A 21,917-nucleotide genomic window follows, 5' to 3' on the forward strand; every position below is an offset into this window, starting at 1 on the left:
CCTTTGTGTGTCTTTAAGGCCAGTCTGTCCCTGGCTTCCATGGCTTTGTTAATTAAATTTGTTCTCGAAGGTGTGGCTTATAAACAAACCTTGCATTTACTGAAGTGGCCATAAAGGAACTCCTAGTAGGTCAAATTTCACCATTGCCCCTGCAGGCTCATCTACAGAAAAGTTTTGCTTTTTGCTAAAAGGCATGCCCCTCTGGGCTGAGGGCTCAGTGTGCCCGTGGGACTCAGTCGTCTATCCAATTCATCAAAGCCTCTGATTAGGTCTCCAGGAGCCAAGAGTTTTGCACTGCACATGTTGAAAGGGTTTTCCACAGGTGTTCAAAGACATGCCCTAAAGTGGAGGTCCTGTGGCGCCAGCAGCCTGAGCGGTGTCTGTGGCCCCCTGCTCCTTGACCATGTGTCTCAAGGTCTGAGGTCACAAGCACCTCCTGGGATCTGAGGGGTCCTTCGCTGTCAGCGTGGCCTGCCTGTCTGGGGCAGCTGCCGCGGGAGTGACCTGGACCCAGAATCACCCTCCAGAGAGCAGGGAGGGAAAGTAGGCCCTGACACAGCATCTCTGAGCCTCAGTTTTCTTGTCTGCAAAATGGGGAGAGAATAAGGGTACCTACTGTATTGGTTTCCTGGGGCTTCTATAACAAATGACCACAGACTTGGTAGCTTAACACAACAGAAATTTGTTGTCTCACCATTCTGGAGGCCAGACGTTCAAATCCACGTCCCTGGTCTAAACTCAGGGTGCTGGAAAGACTGAGCTCCCTCTGGCGGCTCTAGGGGAGGATCTGATTCTTGCTTCTTCCAGCCTCCAATGCTGCCTCCATTCCTTGGTTTGTGGCAACATCGCTCCAGCCTCTGCCTCGGTGGTCTCGTGGCTTCCTCCTCTTCTGTGCCAAACGTCCTTCCGAATCTCTCTTATGAGGACACTTTGGGGAGCATGTTAGAAATGCAGACTCTTAATGCTAACCTGCAGAGATTCTGATTCTTTGGGCCTGGGGGCAGGAATCTGCACTATTTTTTAAAGTTATTTGTATATATTTATCTTTTGAGAGAGAAAGAGAACAGGCTGCGGAGGGGCACAGAGAGGGAGGGAGGGAGAGAGAGAGAAATCCCAAGCAGGCTGCACGCCGTGGGCACAGAGTCCAATGCGGGGCTCAAACTCACAAGCTGTGAGATCGTGACCCGAGCTGCAACCAAGAGTCAGACGCTTACCCAGCTGAGCCACCCAGGCGCCCCTACGTGTTCAGAGCTTTTATGAAAATGTTTCTGAAATGTATTACGTATTCTCCCCAACAGTGTTTCCGGACGGTAGCTCAGCCTTTTACAGCGAACACAGCGATGGCGGCCACACGATTCTTGCCGTGCCCACCTGTCATCGGAGCAGCCCAGCAGGTGGAAAGACGGCGAGGCGTCTGCTCCAACCTGAAAGCACGGACGCCTGTAGCACTCAGGTTCCCGTTTTCGACTTTCCAGTCTCCTTCCTCCTGCCAGGTAACTATTGTTTCATCTGTAGGCATCCCTCCTGCAGGCAGACATCCCTCTCTCTCACTTCCCCTCATTTTATTTGGACTCTTCTAGTAGCTGTGGGCTGGGAAGTGATACTGTGGCTTGTTAGCACTTTTTGCAAAAGAAGAGTTAATGGCCTCGAGGTAGGAGCCTCGAGGAGGTCTCTGAGGACAATCATCTTTTATTATTATTATTGGCTTATGTACCTTCCTCCACCACCAAGGAGAAACGCTTTGTATCCCTCACTTATTTTTAGTTGACTTCAAATTTTTTCATGAATTTAAATGGTTGCAAAGGATAAAATGTCTTACAGGTTGTAAATCTTAACATTGTAAAAATAATACTATGGGGGCGCCTGGGTGGCTCAGTCGGTTGAGCGGCCGACTTCGGCTCAGGTCATGATCTCGCGGTCCGTGGGTTCGAGCCCCGCGTCAGACTCTGTGCTGACAGCTCAGAGCCTGGAGCCTGTTTCAGATTCTGTGTCTCCCTCTCTCTGACCCTCCCCCGTTCATGCTCTGTCTCTCTCTGTCTCAAAAATAAACGTTAAAAAAAATTTTTTTTTAAATACTATATCACTCTCTTAAATGTATCCAGTGAAACCTAAATGCCATAGTAATTTGATATCCATCGTCCTTCATTTAGAAGATACACGAAAAAGCTCCTTTTAAGAGTCAAAAATTTTGTAAGTTTTGTGTCTCTCCTTGAACTCATATTTCCATTCCATTTCTTCCACAAAATTGCATTCTCACGTAATATATTTTTATGCTTGAAAGTATTTTATTAATCATCCTATCATAATTCTCTCAACAAAAAGTACAGAAGTTAAAATTACATTTTTTAATTACCTGTGACCATAAAGCTCCAGAGTTAAATTTTTTTTTCTGGGGTTTGAACTAACAGTACAATCATGACTATCCAATTTATCAAAACCGATTCATCGCACATCTTTATAAATAATTATAAGCATAAAAATAAAAGTTGTTAGGACTGCATCTCTTAGTGAGTTGGATGAGGCTGTCTTTATTCTGTTAGTTTGGGAACCTGTGGATGAGCATAACCCTTGCTGCAAAGACCCAGAATTTAGCGTTGATTTTTCTCCTGTTCAAAAAAAAATTTTTTTTAAATGTATATTTATTTTTGACAGAGAGACACACACAGCGAGCGAGGGAGGGGCAGAGAGAGAGGGAGACACAGAATCCGAAGCAGGCTCCAGGCTCTGAGTTGTCAGCACAGAGCCCAACACGGGGCCCCGAACTCACAAACCGCGAGATCATGGCCTGAGTTGAAGTCAGATGCTCAACCAACTGAGCCACTCAGGAGCCCCAGATTTTTCTCCTTTTTTTTTTTTTAAATGTAACTTTAAAAAACAGACTGGTTCAGGGGTGCCTGGGTGGCCCAGTCGGTTAAGTGTCCGACTTCAGCTCAGGTCATGATCTCTCAGTTTGTGAGCTCAAGCCCCACGTCAGGCTCTGTGCTGACAGCTTGGAGCCTGGAGCCTGCTTTGGATTCTCTCTCCCTCTCTCTGCCCCTCCCCTGCTCATGCTCTGTCTCTCTCTCAAAAATAAATAAACGTTAAAAAACCAGACTGGTTCATAAAATAAGTAGATGGGAATGGAAGGGTTTTGTTATAGCAGCTCTCCTCAGCCGTGTGAACTCTGTCAGCCTTATGGCCAAAACTCACGTGCTGATCTATCATGAAAAACTTTCCATCCGGTGACAAGTTCATTTGGGCTGAAAGCCCAGTTTTGGAAACACTGTGATTTGTACCCATTCTCCCTCTGCAATAGGGTTCTAGATGGAGGCAGAGAAACTGTGGGGGTTGCGGGGGGCAGAGAGGAAAGAGAGGAGACAGGAGAGAGAGAGGAGAGAGGTAGAGAGAGGGGAGAGAGAGGAGAGGAAAGAGAGAGCTAGAGATGGGAGAAGGGAGTCTTCGGAGGGCAAGGCAGCTAAGGGAAAGGTTGATGTCAGCTGCCTTCTCTGCTGAACACAATCCAGGAAGCTGATTTCCTTAACCCCGTGCGCCCCAGTTGGGATGGGAGTGCCAGAAGCTCCCAGAACTTGGCCTCGGAAGCCCAACCAGGTGAGCACTTGGACTGATGGAGGGCTGTCTCATGCCTGGAGAATGTCGCCTCCCTGGGGACGGCCCTCCTGGGCCTCGCTTTGCTCAGTCCCCAGCGCCTGCCCAGGGCTGTCCACGCAGGCAGGGGAAGGGGATGTGTGAGGCTGAACTGTGGCGGGAGGCTGGGCCGGGAGACCCCCACGGCGAAAACGCCGCGACACCCACACTGACGATCAAGAGCGAGGAGGCCATCCGGGCATTGCTTCCGTGGTGCCAGCCTTCAGCTCGGCCCGTTTCGACGTGTTTCTGACAGGGCTAACCAGAGAATCATCAGTAGAGCTGAAACCCCTTTCCTTTTTCGATTTCACATTTGTGTCCATTTCTTCATTCACCGATTGGGAGGGCAGGAAGCCTTCATTAGGTTTCTGCCTTCCGTGTCCCGCACCCCATACGGAGCACAGGACACACACGTGAGTTGGGAGAGCCTCCTGTCCTCAGGGGCCTCACCATGGGGAGGAGGGACCGACAGGGAGACAACAGCCCTCACCTGGAACAGAAATCCAACCCTGGATGTGGCAGGAGTAAATGAGATCCGGGATCTGGAGGGCTTTTCGGTGGTGGCCCTTCACGCTGTCTGCTCTGGACGGGCACCCACACCCACCTTTTCCCATCCGGGTAGGTTGGCATTTGGGGGAGGGGCAACTCTGATCTCGAAGCATTCCCCCAAACACTGACAGCTTCCAAATGGTGCCTCTTTTTATTTAATTTTTTTTAATGTTTTATTTTATATTTGAGAGGGGGGGGTGGTGAGCAAGGGAGGGGAAGAGAGAGAGGGAGACACAGAATCTGAAGCAGGCTCCAGGCTCCGAGCTGTCAGCACAGAGCTGGACGCAGGGCTCGGACTCATGAGCAGTGAGATCATGACCTGAGCCGAAGTCAGACACTTAACCGACCCAGCCACCCAGGCGCCCCCACACTGTGCCTCTTTGATACGTGATGTGAGAAAAGTTTTGGGGTGGGGAACTTCAGTGTTCCTGATCTCCCCAGGTGGGTGCCCCCAGCTCCCCATCTAAACCAGAGCTTAATGCTGGGCTGTGTCAGGTCACTGTCCTTACCTGACTGTCCTTGTCTTGTCTCTCTGTTTTTAAAACAGTTGATGATTTAGAAAGCTTAATGTTTGTTGAGCGTTATTTTTTTCTTTCTTCTCTCTGTCTCTCTCCCCCACCCTATTCCCTACCTCCCTTCTTCCTTCTCTCCTTTTTTTTTCATTTTGAGATCAAATTTATCCAAGCATAATTTACATACAATAAAATTCACTTCCCTACTTAGACATTTCTAAGAGTTTTCACAAATGCCTATAGCGTGTAACTCCCATGGTCAAGATACGGAACATTTCCATTGTGCTAAAAAAAAACTCCCTCACACCCCATTGGAATCAACCACTCCCCCTCCCTCACCCCGGCAACCACAGATGGACAGATGGACAGATGTGTTCTCCATCCCTAGAGTTTTGTGTTTTCCAGATTGTCATATAGATGGACTCATGCAGAAGGTTGCCTTTCACTTCTGGCTTCTCTCAGCATAATACACATGTGATTTACATGTGAACTACAGGGTGTCGATCCACTCCCCCCATCGAGGGATGCCTGGGTTGTTTCCAGTTTGGGGGCGATTATGACAGATTTGCAGTGGAGATCAGAGCACAGGTCTCTATGTGGACATAAGCTTTCATTTCTCTTGGATCAATGCCCAGGATTGTGCTGGCTGGGTCAAATGCTAAGTACTTTAAGTTACTGGTTCTCAACTGGGGGTGATCTTGACCCTCAGGGACATTTGGCAACGCTGAGGCTATCTTTGGTTGTCACACGGCAGGTGCACATGACAGGCCCTGAGGCAGAGCGCTTTTAGGCCCAAACATCCGCGGGCCTCAGGGTGAGAAAGTCTGGTTTCCGCTTTTTAAGAAACTGCCAAGCTGTCCTCCACAGTGACCGAGCCAGCGTTGACTGAGAACTTTGGTTGTTCTGTGTCCTTGCTGGCATCTGATGCTGTCAGTCTCTCCTTCTCAAAATATTTTTTTTATTTTAGGGGCATCTGGGTGGCTCAGTCAGTTAGCGTCCAACTTCAGCTCAGGTCATGATCTCACGGTCCATAGGTTCAAGCCCCGCGTCGGGCTCTGTGCTGACAGCTCGGAGCCTGGAGCCTGCTTCAGATTCCATGATCTCTCTCTCTCTCTCTCTCTCTCTCTCTCTGCCCTCCACAGCTCACACGCTGTCGGTCTCTCTCTCTCTCAAAAATAAACAAACATTAAAAAAAATTAAAATATTTTTTATTTTAGCTGTTCTAATAGGTCATGTCTCCTTGTGGTTTTAGTTTGCATTTCCCTGATGACTAATGACACTGAGCATCTTTTCAGGTGCTTTTTGCCCATCCATGCACAGGTGACCCTTGCACAATGCAGGGGTTAGGGGCGCCGACCCTCAACCCCCCTCCCCTAGCTGAAAATCCACATGTGACTTTTGACTCTCCCCAAATCTAACTATGAACAGCCTACTGCTGACCAGAAGCCTTACTGGTAACATAAACAATTAATACATCTTTTGTATGTTGTATTATATACTGTGTTCTTACAATGAAGCAAGCTTGGCAAAAGAAAAATGCTATTAAGAAAATCATAGGGAAGAAAAAAATACATTTACAGAACTGTAATGTATTTATTGGGAAAAAAATCTGCCTATAAGTGGACCCGTTCGAACCCGTATTGCTCAAGGGTTAATTGTACTTACCTTTGGCGGTCTGCCCAAATCTTTTGCCCATTTTTTACGGAATTATTTGTTTTCTTTATTATAGACATTTCTTATTTCTTTCCTATTTTAATCCCCATAATAATCCTGTGAAATGGATTTAATAACTCACATTTAATACATAAGAAATAGAGACTCTGAGATGTCATAGGACACATGGGAGACCCCAGGGATCTCTGACTCTTCCCTCCCACCCCCATCCAGGCATCTTTGGTGACAGAGTCTGTGCTCTAAGCCATAGAGAGCATCGAACCACTTTCCTTCCTCCCTTCCCTCCTTCCTTCCTTCCTCCTTCCTTCCTAACTTCCTTCCTTCCCTCCTTCCCTCCTTCCTTCCTTCCTTCCTTCCTTCCTTCCTTCCTTCCTTCCTTCCTTCCCTCATGATCTGTCCCTCATTTTCTCTTTTCCCCTCTCCTTTGTCAGACAAGTTCTCTTTGAAAGAACAAGAAAGAAGCCAAACCAATTTTTTTAAGGAAACAAATTCTGTGTATTTCTTGATGAATTCTGGCCTACTTAGCTCAGAGGAAGAATTTGAGAACAGAAATTTCTTTGCTTTTTCCTGGCTAGAACTCATGCTGAGATGGGGGAGGGGGTTAGATTATTATTTTGACAGAGCTAAGAATTATTTGGATGAAAAATGGATCCCCACTTGAGTGGGAACGAGATCTCATGGCAAGAACAGAGGGGTGAGGTTACCGATGGCCTTGATATACGAGACTCCAAATTAATAACTTAACTCCCGCTTTCTTGCAAACCTGAGATATCAGCAGTGTTTCCTTGACTGTGACTTAATAATTGCAACCTGTGTTCCAAGGAAGGCTTCGTTCTTCTCTAAATGAGCAACATAAAAAGCCAGTTTCCAAGTATGTGCAGCATGAGACACATTTGGTAGAGTTAACATCACAATCTCATCAACGACAAAAGAGAGGAAGTAACACTTTGGGAGGCCGCCCGTTCGATTGATCCAGTAAATTCTCCCAACAAAGCACCAGGGTCCCCAGCTTTGCCGCTCACGTGCTGTGGTGACCCCACCACCGGTGCCCATGACCCTGGCCGCTCCTTGGAAGAAGCAGGAGGGCACAAACGTGCAGCCCATTACATGGCCGGGCTCGTGGGCGGGGTGGGCTCGCCGCACACTGGAAGCCCCCAGATATCTGGCTGGTCCCTCATATCTGCTCCCACATGTCTCCGTTTACGAGGACTGTCTGATGTCCTTTTCCTTCCCGACACCAAAAATGTAATGTCTTCTCTGACATCCAGTTCTGCAACTCCCCACACACCAACGGCATGTCCTGCAATTCAGTCTTATTGTGACGCTAACTCCCAGGGTTGGCACGGAGCCCGTATGTTAAGGACTCAGGCCCACAAGACTAGCCCCCTACTTTAGACACCGGTCACAAGTCCCAGGGGCCACCTGCACTTGTGGTTGGCCGGCTGTCAATTCAGGGGTGCCCACGCCTCCTCCTCAGGTTTGATAATTTGTTAGAACAACTCACAGAACTCGGGAAAACACTGCTCACATTTACTGGGTTTCCTATAATGGGTACAACTCCAGAACTATCAGAGGAAGAGGCGAGGTGTGGGGGAAGGGGTACAGATCTTCCGCGTCCTCTCCGGGAGCACCACCCTCCCAGTGAGTCCGTGTGTTCACCAGCCCGGGAGCTGATGCACGTTTATAACCCAATCTCCAGCACCCCTCCCCTCCCCATAGTCTGGGGGGGGAGGGGCTGGTGAGGCTGAAAGTTCTCACCTTCTTTATTTGTTTAATTTGCTTTTTATTTCATTTTTAATCTTTTTATGTTTATTTTTGAGAGATAGAGAGAGCAGGGGAGGGGCAGAGAGAGGGGGACAGAGGATCCGAAGTGGGCTCTGGGCTGACAGCAGCAAGCCTGACGTGGGGCTTGAACTCACAAACTGTGAGATCACGACCTGAGCCGAAATCATGAGCCAGACCCTTAACCGACTGAGCCACCCAGGTGCTCCATAAAAGTCTTCACCCTCTGGTCCCATGTTTAGTCTTTCTGGGGACCAGCCCCCATCCTGAAGCTATCTAGGGGCCCACGCAGAGTGACCTCGTTAGCAGAAATTCAGGTGTGGTGGCGAATGATGATACCAGCTAGTGATGAGGGGCCTGAGAGCGGGCTGGAGGGCAGGGGTGACTCAGAGTTGGGGTGTAGACATGAGCTGGTAGGGCCTAAAGGTGGGTGGAACCAAAAGTAAAAAAAGTGGGAAGAGGGAGAGGCTGGCTGGAAAGAGGCTGGGATTAGGCGGGCGGCTAGCCAGCCCAGGTGCCCTGTGCGCCACCCCGGCCGGCCAGCCCCTCCCCCTGCGTGTCCCGCTCTGGCAGTGCTAGGTCTGTGCACATCAGTGGGAGCCAGGCCCCAGCTCTGAGGGAGGAGTGGCGCGAGGGGTCAAGAGAGTTGCTCCATCCACAATTCAGTCCGTCCGGCTGCCATCAGAGGCAACTAGAATTTGATCCAGGGGTTCCTGCTGACCCCAGGGAAGAGATCAAGCATTAGATGCCAGTGCAGAAAGGACACCCCGGGGGACTCAGTCAGTTGAGCATTCGACTCTTAATGTCGACTCAGGTCATGATCTCACTGTTGTGGGATCGAGCCCCGCGTCAGGCTCTGCGCTGAATGTGGAACCTGCCTGAGATTCTCTCTTTCTGCCCCTCCCCCACTTGCACTCCCTCCCTCCCTCCCTCTCTCTCTCAAAAAAAAAAAAAAAAAAAAAAAATCCAGTGCAGAAGGGCAAATGTGAGCACCACCCCCTTGAAGGCCAGCCTGCCCCAGGCCATGGAACTCACAGAATTCGCAGCTGCCCCGTTCCCTAGACCCACAGCCAGATCTGCCAAAGGCTTGGAGGCGGGGAGTACCCCTCCCCACGTATTATGCCAGGCGGGGCCTCTAGGCTCTGACGTTGACCCCAACAAAGGCTGAGGCCCCAGTGGTGTCCTGCCAGCTCCTGGGGTAACAGGTAGACCAGGGCCCACGTGGTTGTTCAGGAGTCATAATGAGAATGCTTCAAGCCCCTAACCACCAGGTTGCTGGGGATCCAGAGCCTGGAGATACCATGACTCATTAGCTATTATTTTTAGTTTTATGCCACAGAAGATGTGCAGGAACGAGATCAGCTTAAATGTCTTGCTATAAAAAGGATGATGGATGGGGGGCGGTGGGAAAAGACAGAAAGCCAGACAGACATGGACAGACAGAGACCGAGGGGAAGAAACTAAGAAATACACCAAGATGTTAGCAAGAGTTTCCCCTAAGCGGCAAGATTAGGAATAATCTTAAAATATTTCTATAAAGAATTCATATTATTTTTATAATTAAAAAATACATGTTAAATAAATGCACAAGGCATGAGAAGTCCTGAGAAGCTATTCTAGAATCAGCATTACGCAGGCCTTCTACCTAGTTACTGGCCTTGCTGGTTACTGGCCTTGCTGGTAGAGAAGACCACTTCTCTCCCAGGGATTTCAAAGAAAGTTCTGGAACCAACATGAGCTACACATGCACTCCTGAAACAAAAACGACTTTCTCACCTCCTGGAGTTCACACTGTGTAGACCTCTCTCCGTGGACAGGACTGGTCTGTGTAACTAAGAGAATGTTGCTGAAATGAGGGAGTGTGACTTCAGAGTCCAGGTCATAAAGGACATTGTAGCCTCACCTTGTACATCTTAGCTCTCTCACTGTAGCCAAAGCCAGCCGCCATGTCAGCAGAATACTCCAACAGCCCTGTGGAGAACTGAGGCCTCCCTCCAACAGCCAGCACCAACATGGCAGCCATGTGAGTGAACTTCATGGAAGGGACTCCTCCAGCCCCAGTCAAGCCTTCAGATGACAACAGGCTGGGCTGCTCACCTGACTGCAATGTCATGAGAGACCGGGAGCCAGAATCACCCAGCTTAGCTCCTCCGGAATCCCTGAGCTACAGAGACCATGTAGAACCTTTGCTCTTTTAAGTTTGAGGTGATAGATAATTAACACAAATGGTGACCTTATTTTTTGTAATGTTTATTTTTGAGAAAGAGAAAGAGAGAGAGAACGTGTGAACAGGGGAGGGGCAGACAGAGAGGGAGACACAGAATCTGAAGCAGGCCCGACGTGGGGCTCAAACTCATGAACCGTGAGATCATGACCTGAGCCCAAGTCAGACGTTTAACCAACTGAGCCACCCAGACACCCCTATTCTTTATTTTTAATGTGGCCCATATTCTATTTCTATTTGGGTGGCACTCTTCTGGAATCTTCTCTGCTTCTTTCACCAGGACTGTTTCCTGAGTACCCTTCAGCTGAAGAGGAACTCCTCTTAGAAACTCAGCCTCGACCATCCTTGTTCATCTTGAGGCTGTATGAACGCCCTTGACTTCCAGAAAAGAAAAGCACAGAGGTGAAAATTGTAAAATATTGTCTCATTTTTGGCTTATCTCCCCATCACTCCCTTCTGTGGGAATGGAGACGCCCACGTGTTCTAGCACTTTCTCTCCTGTCTCTCTCTCCCCTCTTGCTCTGCCCTTCAGTGACATCTCTTCTCTTCTACCTCTAGCGGCCCACATGTGTGTCCTCAGACACCCGAAGGGCGTTGGGAAGGGGGGAGACCTGGAAGGTGCAGCCAGGACCCTAGGATAGAAGCCGCAGAAGGCGGGCTTCAGCTCCAAGAGAAAGAAATGCATGGCCTGTCACGGCCACAGCATGTGAGACAGGCCCCCTCGGGAGTCTGAGCAGAGGCCAAATGACCAGCACTGGGGTTACGGTGCAGCACAGGCTCTCAAACACTCATCTGCACCAGAATCGCACAGAAAATACATTCAAAAGGTGGATTCCCAGGGATCCACGCCCCTAGAGGTTCTGAGTCATCAGCCCTGAGGTGGAGCCCCAAAGCCTGAGTTTTTACAAGGAGATCAAAGGAACACATTCTGAGAAGAGGAAATCCCTCTGCTGGCTGGGATTAACTCTAGTAGGCTATAGGGCTGGGTGCTAAATTGGTGTTTGTTGAATGGCTATATGCAACAACAAATAATGAATGACTTTGAAGACCTATTAATACTCCTCTGGCCTCCTCCTGTCTTGGGTGAGGCAGGCAGCAGCTCTCGGAAAGGAGACTTTACCTCAGCAACAACCCTCTGGAGTCCTCAGGGGCCTGAAAAACTTGCTATCTTCAACAATGTTATATTAAAAGTCTTGGCTAACTTGACCTTGAGACAGAATCCTTCCAGCCCGAGCATCCTTGACATTCTCAGACGAGCACTGGGTCTGAGTTAGTGACAAGAAACAGGCTACTTTATCTCCATGGGTCATGTGAGAGTTATTCCGCTCAGGCCGCCATAACAGAATACCACAGACCGGGCAGCTCGAACACCCAAAATTAGTTTTCTCACAGTGCTGGAGGCTGGAAGTCTGAGGTCAAGGTGTCGGCAGGTTGGTGTCTCCTGAGGCCTCTCTCCTTGGCATATGGATGACTCTCTCTCTTCTCCCATGTCCTCAGTGGTCTTCTGTCCATGTGTGTCTGTGACCTAGTATCTTTTTTTTTTTAATTAAAAATATTTTTAATGTTATTTATTTTTGACAGAGAGAGAGAGAGGCAGAGCATGAGCAGGGGAGGGGCAGACAGCTAGGGAGACACAGAATCCGAAGCAGGCTCCAGGCTCTGAGCTGTCAGCACAGAGCCCGACGCAGGGCTCGAACTCATGAACTGTGAGATCATGACCTGAGCCAAAGTCAGACGCTCAACCAACTGAGCCACTCAGGTGCCCCTCTTCTTTTTTTTTTTTTTAAGTTTATTTATTTATTTTGAGAGAGAGAGCCCGAGCAGGGGGAGGGGCAGAGAGGGAGAGAGAGTAAGGGAGGGGCAGAGAGAAAGAGGGAGACAGAGAATCCCAAGCAGGCTCTGTGCTGTTAGCGCACCATCTCACAACTGTGAGATTGTGACCTGAGCTGAAATCAAGAGCCCAATGCTCAACCAACTGAGCTACCCAGGCACCCGTCCTAATCTCTTCTTATGAGGACACTGGTCCTATTGGTGAGGGTCAACCCTACTGACCTCATTTTAACTTAATTCCATCTTTAAAGACCTCATCACCAACTACAGCCACATTCTCGGGGCCCAGAGGTTAGGACATCAACATACGAATTGGGAAGGGGACCCAGTTCAGCCTGTGACCATTTGCAATCAGAAATTTCTGATTTCCAAAGGGTGGTGGGTCCCCATTTATTGGAATGGAGCCTATACCCCAAAACCCATGGAGGTCAGGACTCCTGTGGACGCCCAGATCTCACAAAAAAAAAGTGAAACAGAGTCATTCCCATATGTTCTGCATATGACGTGGTCACAATGTTGGTGCCACTTCTGTGGCTAAGAGGTGGCACACAGGGTAGTTTCCTTAGTCACCACACAGAGGGGGCTCTGTCCTGCCTGCCCCATGGACACCCTTCCTGACATGACCCCCTGTCTGGGCACAGCCTCCCCCTCCCTGATCTTTCTCTGTCTTTTCTCACATTTGGGCTTGGGGGAGGTTGAGTCACTGAAGGAGCTTGACAGAATGGCTCACAAAAGTGGTTTTATTTTAATAATTATCAGCCCCAGATGCTTCCCCTGTGAGGCTCCTCACTTGAGCTGTGATAAACACAGCAACCGGAAAGTCACTTTATTAAACCATAAATGTTTGCCACAAATCACAACTAAATTAGCCCTTGGTGGAAGATGCACAAAAGCCCAGCCTGCTGCTTTCATTCCGTGAGTTGGGGAAAGGTAAAAACACACTTGGAACACTGTCTCATTAGGCTATAAAAAATCCCCAATGCCTGCGGGTTTGGACGTGCGTGACATAAATGCACATGAGTGGGCACGTGTGTGTCGAGGATGTTGAGAGTGGAAGGGACAGGAGCAGAAATTGCCCTTGCTGCCATCCCAGGCACACTGGTCCCCACCTCAGCCCACCTGTCTGTCAGTCCTGCTGCCGAGCAGAGGGCCACCAGCACAGGACTGGTCCCGCCCTGGGGGGCCCCAGATCTCCCTCCACCTCAGTAATGCCCACATTGGAGCAACGACCATCCAGGGACCCAACGCTGCAAAAACTAAGCCAGGAACCCCTCTCCCAATATGTTCTTGAGAATCCCTGCTTCTCTCTTGGACTCCTTTTTTAAAGCTGTAAAATGGAGGAAATGGGGTAAATCAGTGGTTTTCAAACCATACCCCATGGAACCCCAACAGAGACACATCAGAGACCCCAGTGATGATCCAGGGGCAGTCTGAGCGGGCAGGCTCCAAGCTCCCACTTCACTTCCACCCGAACAATTCTCTCTTTACCTGCTTTGTATGTGGTCCTGGAGGGGATTTGTTTTAAAGGGGTCTGAAACCAAAAACTGTTCACAATACACTTGACTTAACGGCCTCTAGGGAGGTTTCTGGTTCTAGGCTTCGTGAGATTGTGATTCATTCATGTGATTCTGGGACCAGAACAGACTCTTGGTGGGGAGGGTCTCTTCCCAAGCTGCTCATCAGTGGATGGTCACCTCCACAGCTGTCTGGTGGTGGGGTCTTGTGACTCTACCTGGTATCATAATTCACCCAGTGCTTGCTGCTTGTTACTATGACTGACTGCTCCTATGTCCCCCGGAGGGCCTGGCTATGGTAAGTCAGAGCAATACAGGTGCATTTGTGTCACCAGTCCCCATTCCTGTGCCTGTGGCAGGCATCGCCAATCGATCACCATGCTTTCCTGCTGAGCCCAGACTGGCGCTATTCATTCCATTGTTCCAGATAGCCCCACCAATTGATATGCAAGAGCATGCAAGATACAACCTGCTTGCCATGCTTTTCTCCTTCCCTTCCTGAAAGAAAAGCCCCTGAAAACATGGGGACGGGCTTTGTTGTGGCTTGTACATGATGTTCTTCAAAGCATTTCCTTACCCATTCACGGGGAGCTTGGGGAAGATCTTCTGTATTTGTGGTGGCTCTTATCCAAGAAGGCCCCTTGCACACTGAACACAGCTGACCTGCGTAATCCCTGGGATGTTGTGGAAATGACAGCATGACTTCAGACACTAGATTAAGTAAGACCTTGTGTCTTCTGCCTTGTTTTTTTGGGGGGGTCACTCTCCCTGGAAGAAACCAGCCACCGTGTTGTCAGGTGGTACCCTGTGGGGAGGCCCGCGTGCCACCAGCAGCCAACACATGGCTTGCCAGCCATGCAAGCGAGCAGATCTTCCAGTCCCGGTCAAGCCTTCGGATGACGACAGCACCAAAAACCATCTTGACTGAACCTTGTTAGTGAGCACCCGGCTAAGCCACGCTCCCATTCCTGACCCACAGAAATTGTGTGAGATGATAAATGTTTACTGTTTTATGCTGCCAAGACTCTGGGGGAATTTGTTATGCAGCCATGGGTGACTGTTACAGTATCTGAATCCACACGTGCCGGAGCAGAGTGGGGCACTCCAGCACAGAGAGAGGTACTATGGTGATGTCACAACTAATCACGGATTGTCACAGAGCTCTGTAAATAGAGGATAATTTGACCCCAAACAAGGTGGGAGGTTAGTAAGGAAACGGAGTGGGAGTTTCTTTGACGTGGTTCTGACTCACCCAGTGATTCCTCACTCCGGTTTCCTTTTCCTGCCATCTCTGCTTGTGGAAGCACATCTCGGACTGTATTTACAAATCAAAATCAGAAAGCCTCAGATCTCTCTCACCCTGAGAACTTCTCATCTAAAATCACAACCAGGAGGCCTAAATAAAGAGAAAAGAAGGAACAAAAGGAAGAAAAAGGAACGTTTTGGTCTCCCACTGCCCTTTCTCTTTCTATTAAAATACTTGTCCATCACGGTTATGAATCTTGAACCCTAATGAGTCGCCAAGCACTGCTGGTGTTTATTGCTGTGATATGAGACCTTTTTATGTTATTTGTTAGGACTGAAGCTAAGTCATAGATTTACTGCTTTCCTCGTGACCGGTCTTAAAACGCGTGATTTAAGCTGTCAGAATGCAAATAACTCCAGATATCCTTGCAAATGGAGACACCAAGGAGGGTTTTATTGTTGGAAAGAAAATAGTGGATGACAAGTAATGCTGATAACAGTACAATGGACTCTATCCATAAAAGAAAATAGAAAGAGAAAAGAGACACCAAAAGAAGGAGGAAAAGAGGGGAGGGAGAAGTGTTAACAGCTAAATCTCTGGCCAAACTTAATTTTAAAATCCAGACAACCAGCCTCCCTAACTCTTACACCATCAGTGGTCTGTGAAGTTAAATGTCCACTTTCCTGGCCTGTCTCTGGAATGTCTCCCCCCACCAGCTGACCTACAAATACTTTAGAGAGAGAGAGAGAGGACCCCATGACCTCACAATGGGTCCAATCGATGGATTCTTGGCTGCACATCGGCCACTCTCAATGCCGAACCGCCAGCCCGGTGCCCCCTAAGCCAAGGCTGCTCAGCCAATGTTTGTCAAGTGACCAAGTGAATGAAAGATGTGTCCTGTGCAGTTAACTGGCACCTGTGACTATGATCACGCTGGAGTCCTGACTGAGCCTGGCAAGGGAGATAATATTCCCATTTTACAGATGAGGTTAAAAGTCAGGGCCAAAGTTCCAGGGGGTCGTGGTGAAGGGAAGTGGGCTCCATCAACCTGCAGCCGGTTTGTGCACCCTGCAATCAGCAGACATCCCATAGTGATGCCTTCTCAGCAGTAGAATGCAGGTTCCGGACATCGGCTGGAACTTCAGAATATTCTGTCCCCTTCCTCTGATAGCAGCATCTTTCATGTTTGGAGGCTGGAGAGGCAGGGAGAAGGCAGCGCGGTCTCGATCGTCTTCCAGAGGGTCAGCCTCCCCTCCTTCTTGTCTCTGCTCAGTGCCCCTCAGCAGAGCTGTTCTTAACCTGACTGCACACTGGACTTACCTGGGAGCTTTAAAAAATACCACTGCCCTGGCCCTGGCCCAGAAAGTCTATAATTCAAAAGCACACCAGGACCGAGAAGAGCTGCCGCAGGGAGAGATGGTCACCTTCTAGGAAGAATGTTCCAGCTTCATAACCCCTGGGAAATACCGCCGTCTTGATGTTGGAGCTCTTGGACTTCAGTTCTGGAATCCGGGCCTCACCCCGGCCACCTGGCGATCTGTTTGAAATGACAGATGTCGTCCCCAGCTTCTGATCCAGTAGCTTGGGTGGACCCAGGAAGCGGTGGCTTTGTTGAGAAACACGTGGCTGGAGAGATCCAGGAACTGGGCTGGGTTCGGATGGAGAGAAGTGGCTCTCTTCAACTCTCCCTTCGGCTGTGTCCTCTTAACCACGAAGGACAGGAGTGCTAACGGCTGCTATTGGGGAGTAGGTCGTGCCGAATCACCTGCAGGCAGCCATTGCTCTCTGTTAATGGGGGAAGAGCCTCCGGGGAGCCGCTGAGCCCAGGGTTATAGAGATGTATATATAGATGTATGTATGTGTGTGTGTGTGTGTGTGTGTATATATATATATATATATGTATGTATGTATATATGTATATAGATGTCACTTCTCAGAGTTGGTCTGCCATCACTGAGGTCGTGGTGGCCCCAGTGCAGGGCTGACCGCCATTCTGGATCTGCTGGGAATGCCTCCACCCCCAGTAGGTGCATTCGGATATAACTAGGCCAATGGGCACTGGACCCCACTGTGCGCCAGGCACTGCGCTGGGCCAGGAAGACAAGTATGAGGGACCCTGGGCCCATGGAGTGACCAACCAGGAGTAAACAAATGATGAGGCCACATGAGGAATGGACACTAAGCAGTGGGGGAGTAGGACCATGGGGGCTTCGTGGGAAATGTAGCCTTGGGGGAGTGTCCTGGAAGAGGGAAGTTTTCTTAGGTAGACACTCAGATGGGGCAGAGTGACAGGGGTTGAGGAGACAGCGCTAAAGCCGCAGAGGCCTGATTCCCAGGGCCCACGAAGCCAGGGTAGGGGTGTAAGCCATGATCTTAAGAACAGCAGAGAGGCTTTGAAGGGTTTAGCGGGTGGTTCAGAAATGGGGCCAGCAGGAGGGGGCTTCATCTGCCACTGGTCTGGGCTGAGACCTAGGCTTTTGAGTCCAGAGGCCAGGTGTAGACCCTGGCTGTGTCACTTCCTGTGGGGACTCCCTGGGCAAAGTCTCTACTCTCCTTGCTTCCCATTCCCGCTATTGTAAAATGGGGGTGAGGGTACCTGCCACATGGGGAGGGGGAGGGAGCATGCAGTGTCACAATGCCTGTGAAACATTCAGCACAATGTCTGCCCCATGACAAGCTGCCAATAACTGTCAGCTCTTACAATTATTCCCCTGCAGCTCCTAACATAGTCCCAAACATATCTGATGTTTAGACTATATGAATGAATGAATGAATGAAGTCCAGCCTCATTTAAAAAAAAATTTTATTTATTTAGGGGTGCCTGGGTGGCTCAATTAGTTAAGCATCCGACTTCAGCTCAGGTCATGATCTCACAACTCGTGGGTTCAAGCCCTGCATCAGGCGCTGGGCTGACAGTTAACACCCTGGAGCCTGCTTCGGATTCTGGGTCTCCCTCTCTCTCTCTCTCTGCCCCTTCCCCACTTGTGATCTGTCTCTCTATCTCTCAAAAAAATTTTTAAGAGAGAGAACATGAGCAGGGGAGGGGCAGAGAGAGAAGAAGAAAATCCCAAGCAGGCTTTCTGTTAGCACAGAGCCAGACGGGCTTGAACCCATGAACCGTATGATCACGACCTGAGCCAAAAGCAAGAGTCAGATGCTTAACTAACTGAGCCACCCAAGTGCCCCGGTCTAGCCATATTTTATAAACATAGGACCTGAGAAGGTCAGGTCAATCAAATCTATGGCCCAGGGCAACACAGGTATCAAGGAACAATTTAAGACAGATTTGTACACTGAGCATGAAGGGCCAAAATAATAATGCAAAGCCCTCCAAAATACTGCAGTGCCTTCATCAAAGCTCTCTCAGGAGAGACACAATAAAGCGATGGTCCGAACTGGAGTTGTCACTGAGTCTTACCATATTTCTGTTATTTTAAAGTTCTTGTATTAGTCCGTATAGGAGAAGCTTTGTGCATTAACAAAATAACCCTAACATCTCAACGACTCAACACAACACAGATTTCATTCTAGTTCACAGTCTATATCCAGCACATGTAGGCAGGACCAGTGGAGGGACTGGATATATTTTCTCCATGCAGTCATTCAGGGATCCAGGTTGATGGGGGGCCTTCTCAACCATCCAGACAGGGGAAGGAGAGGCTGGGGGATGGTGCCTCCTTTTCGGTGCCTCGGCTTGGAAGTGATACACGCCGCTTCTCGTACATCATCAGCCAGACGGGGGCTAACAGCAAGGATGCTGCTGCCAGGAGCTGGGAAGGAAGAGGAGAACAGAAGATGGGTGCACAGGAGTAATATCCACCCCAGTTCTTAATCCCCCTTTATTTTCTAATGAGAACTTTTCATCAAGACTCTAGAGCAGCTAGGTGGGTCAGATTCACAGAAATCTGACTTGAAACTTTCTATGCCTCCTCTTTTCTCCAAGGCAGGACCGTGATTCGCCTGTATGACCTCTCTCTGTAGCTTGTAGAGACACAGGCAGAGAGCATTACAGATCTGTGGTGGCCTTTGCTATACGTTTTATGCTTTGATTTTGTCCATGCTCATGTTCATTGTAAGGCTGCTATTCCTTTATTTAGCCAATTTGACGGCGACAAATCCAAGCCTGGATGGAGAGTAGGGGGTTAAATTAATCTGACAACAGTATCCTTGCTATTACAGGGGAGCTTGTAACATCAGTTGGGCTGATTTAACAAAATTTATAATGTATTCCGCAGTTGATGGCTTGAGCCTAATTGAACACAAATTTATAATACCATCCAGTGTTGTAATTAAAATGTGGTAAAATTAGCCCATCAAATATTGTATATACACACACTCTCACAGAGCCATCAACGGCTTTGTTTTGTATACGGTCAATTACGTTTTCAAAGTGGAATCCTCAGAAGAATCCATCAGACATTTCGAGATGAAAAGAAACCAATTGAGGACTTAAGCCTGCTCTAAATTGACCAGGAAACACCCGGAAAATTGTTTTCAAACAATGAGAGAAATTAATTTTCCAATGCAGTGATTTTGGGGTGCAATTAGTCTCCCACGTTATTTGAATGACCACAGGATGAAAGAGACCCCGGTGGTGGCTCAGATGCATGAAAAGGGAGTTGTCTGTGTATCTCGGTCTAGAGTCCAGGCCATGCAGGAAAGAGAAGAAAAGACATCCGTCCCTGCCCCCCAAAACCACGATGACCCTTAAAAGGCTGACCTGCTTCAAGGTGGATCATTGTGCGGGCTTCCTTACCTACAATGACTCTTTTTTATGTGACGACTTATTCTACCACAAGGGCATCTTCAGATCAAAAATTACATTTGAGTCTAGACATACTCTTTCCTTAAATATTTTAAGAGGAGAATAAAAGGAATGTGGGGACACAGTGCTAGTGATGGGGAAACCGTTCTCACCACCAGGGACTCGTGTTTGCATTTTTATTAGCCTTCTGCTGAGGTAGAGCGGCTGGGGCTCTGTCTTCAACTTGGAAAAAGCAGAGGAAGGGGTGGCCTAATAATAAGATGTCTTGGTTGCTCCTCTTATTTGGGGCATACACACTGATCTGCTCTGGGCAGCAGGGTGGGGTCCTCCACCCGAGCCAGCCCCATTCTCCCCTCACTGCCCCCTGGCGGTGTTGGGTTGAACTTGGCGTTAGCAGAAGGCAAGTGTAAGACCCCCAACTTCAAGCTCAGGGTCTTTCAGGTTGGATCATCCGCTAGAACAACTCATGGGACTCAGGAAAGCACTGTACTTACTGTTACAGTTTTATTAGAACAAAGGGAGACAAAGGGCAAAGTCGGGCAGGAGCCCAAATTTGAAGCTTCTGCGGTCCTCTCCCCATCGAGTCCCAGACGGTGTTTCCCCCTCCCAGCTGTGATGTGTGACAATCGCTCAAAGAATATATTGCCAGTCAGGGAAGCTCTTGTGAGCATCAGTGTCCTGAGTTTTTATTGGGGTTTCACGGTATAGGGATGACTGAATCCCCTGGCCTCGCGGCTGAGTCTCCAGCCCCCTCCCCTACCACAGGTCAGGCTAATAATACATGCCTGAAAGCCCCCAGGGCTCTAATCATGTGGTTGGTCTTTCCACTGTGGCCAGCCTCCACCCTGAGCCATCCCCTAAACCTAAGCTATCTAGGAGTCTACCAGAGTCACCTCATTAGCATAAATGATCAGCTGTGGCCTGAGGGTCTCATGAATAACAATGACCCTTCCATTACTTGGGAGATTCCCAGTGCTTAAAGGTTACCTCGCAGGAGCTCGGATCAAGGCCAGACCTCTTTTTGGGAGAAGTCAAATTCCTTAGACACAAGGTGACATTCCTCCCTGGGAAGAAAAACTAACTGTGCCTCGTCAGGTTTTACCTGTGGGCAGACTGAGCCAGAGATGCCCAGAGAGGCCAGGCTCTTCTCCCATGTTGCCCAAACCACACACACATCCGATCACGTCTCTCCACCCTCACCCCTGGAGTTGCATCGACCTCTCACTGTGCCCTCTTCTTTTTTTTTTTTTTTTTTTTTTTATTTATTTTGGGAAAGAGAGAGAGTGCGAGCAGGAGAGGTGCAGAGAGAGGAGAGAATCTCAAGCAGCCACGTGGGGCTTGATCCCACAAACCGTGAGATCATGACCTGAGCCAAAACCAAGAGTCAGATGCTTAGCCAACCAAGCCACCCAGTGGCCCCTCACTGTGCCCTCTTCTTATAAGGACACCAGTCATGCTGGATTAGCATTCATCCTAATGACGTCATCTTGATTACATTGGCAAAGATCCTATTTTCAAATAAGGTCACATTCACAGGTACTGAGGTTGGCACTTAAACACATCCTTTTGGGGGGATGCAATCCAACTTGGAAGACAAAGAAGATTCTGGACATTCCTGTCTTGCTTATATCCTGTCCTGGATCCCCCTGCCCACCATCCCCAGCCCCACAAAAGTCCCTACTGGAAGGAGAGACGATGTCATTACCGGGCCCCAACGACACCGGGTGCACATGCTCAGCAGATAGAACCTGCCCTGTGCCGGGAGCAAAGGGGGCCCCCGGTGCCCTCGGGGTCTCCCTGCTGGGCTGGGGGGACCAGGCCTCACGTCTGCAGTGGGGCCAGGCCGGGCATCCGGGGTCAATGCCCAAGCAGGGAGCCCACTGAAACAGCAGTGGGTGTCAGCGTGGTGTGAGGCCACCCTCTCTGTTGTGGTTGGTACAGGGTCCAGGCCTCCACGGAGACGGTAAACACTCCAACCAGGGAGCCCACTAGTGGCTTGTGCAAGACGCAGCAGGGTTGGCTGGGGGCTTCTCCAGGGAGGGGACATCGTGTCCAGGCTGGGCCTGAGAAGGGCCCTGCTTTCACAGGGAGAACAACTACCCTCATCTCAGGGAAGCTGGTTCTTAATTACTTTAATCTTTCTCTCAGCTCTTTGCAGCTTTTCTTTTATCCAAGCAAGTCAGCCCCCGCCCCCCAC

The 21,917-nt window shown here is 49.3% G+C and overlaps 1 long non-coding RNA gene across 1 annotated transcript; it reads left to right on the forward strand.

The window, feature by feature from the left end:
• The first annotated feature begins 9,992 nt into the window (after positions 1-9,992).
• On the forward strand, positions 9,993-11,571 carry LOC102901535. The gene is made up of 3 exons (XR_006591167.1): positions 9,993-10,164; positions 10,646-10,767; positions 10,924-11,571. It is a non-coding gene; the product is annotated as an uncharacterized LOC102901535 (long non-coding RNA).
• Positions 11,572-21,917: the final 10,346 nt, after the last annotated feature.

The sequence above is a fragment of the Felis catus genome, chromosome E3 (genome assembly GCF_018350175.1).
Source record: "Felis catus isolate Fca126 chromosome E3, F.catus_Fca126_mat1.0, whole genome shotgun sequence".
In the NCBI taxonomy this organism is placed as follows: Eukaryota; Metazoa; Chordata; class Mammalia; order Carnivora; family Felidae; genus Felis; species Felis catus.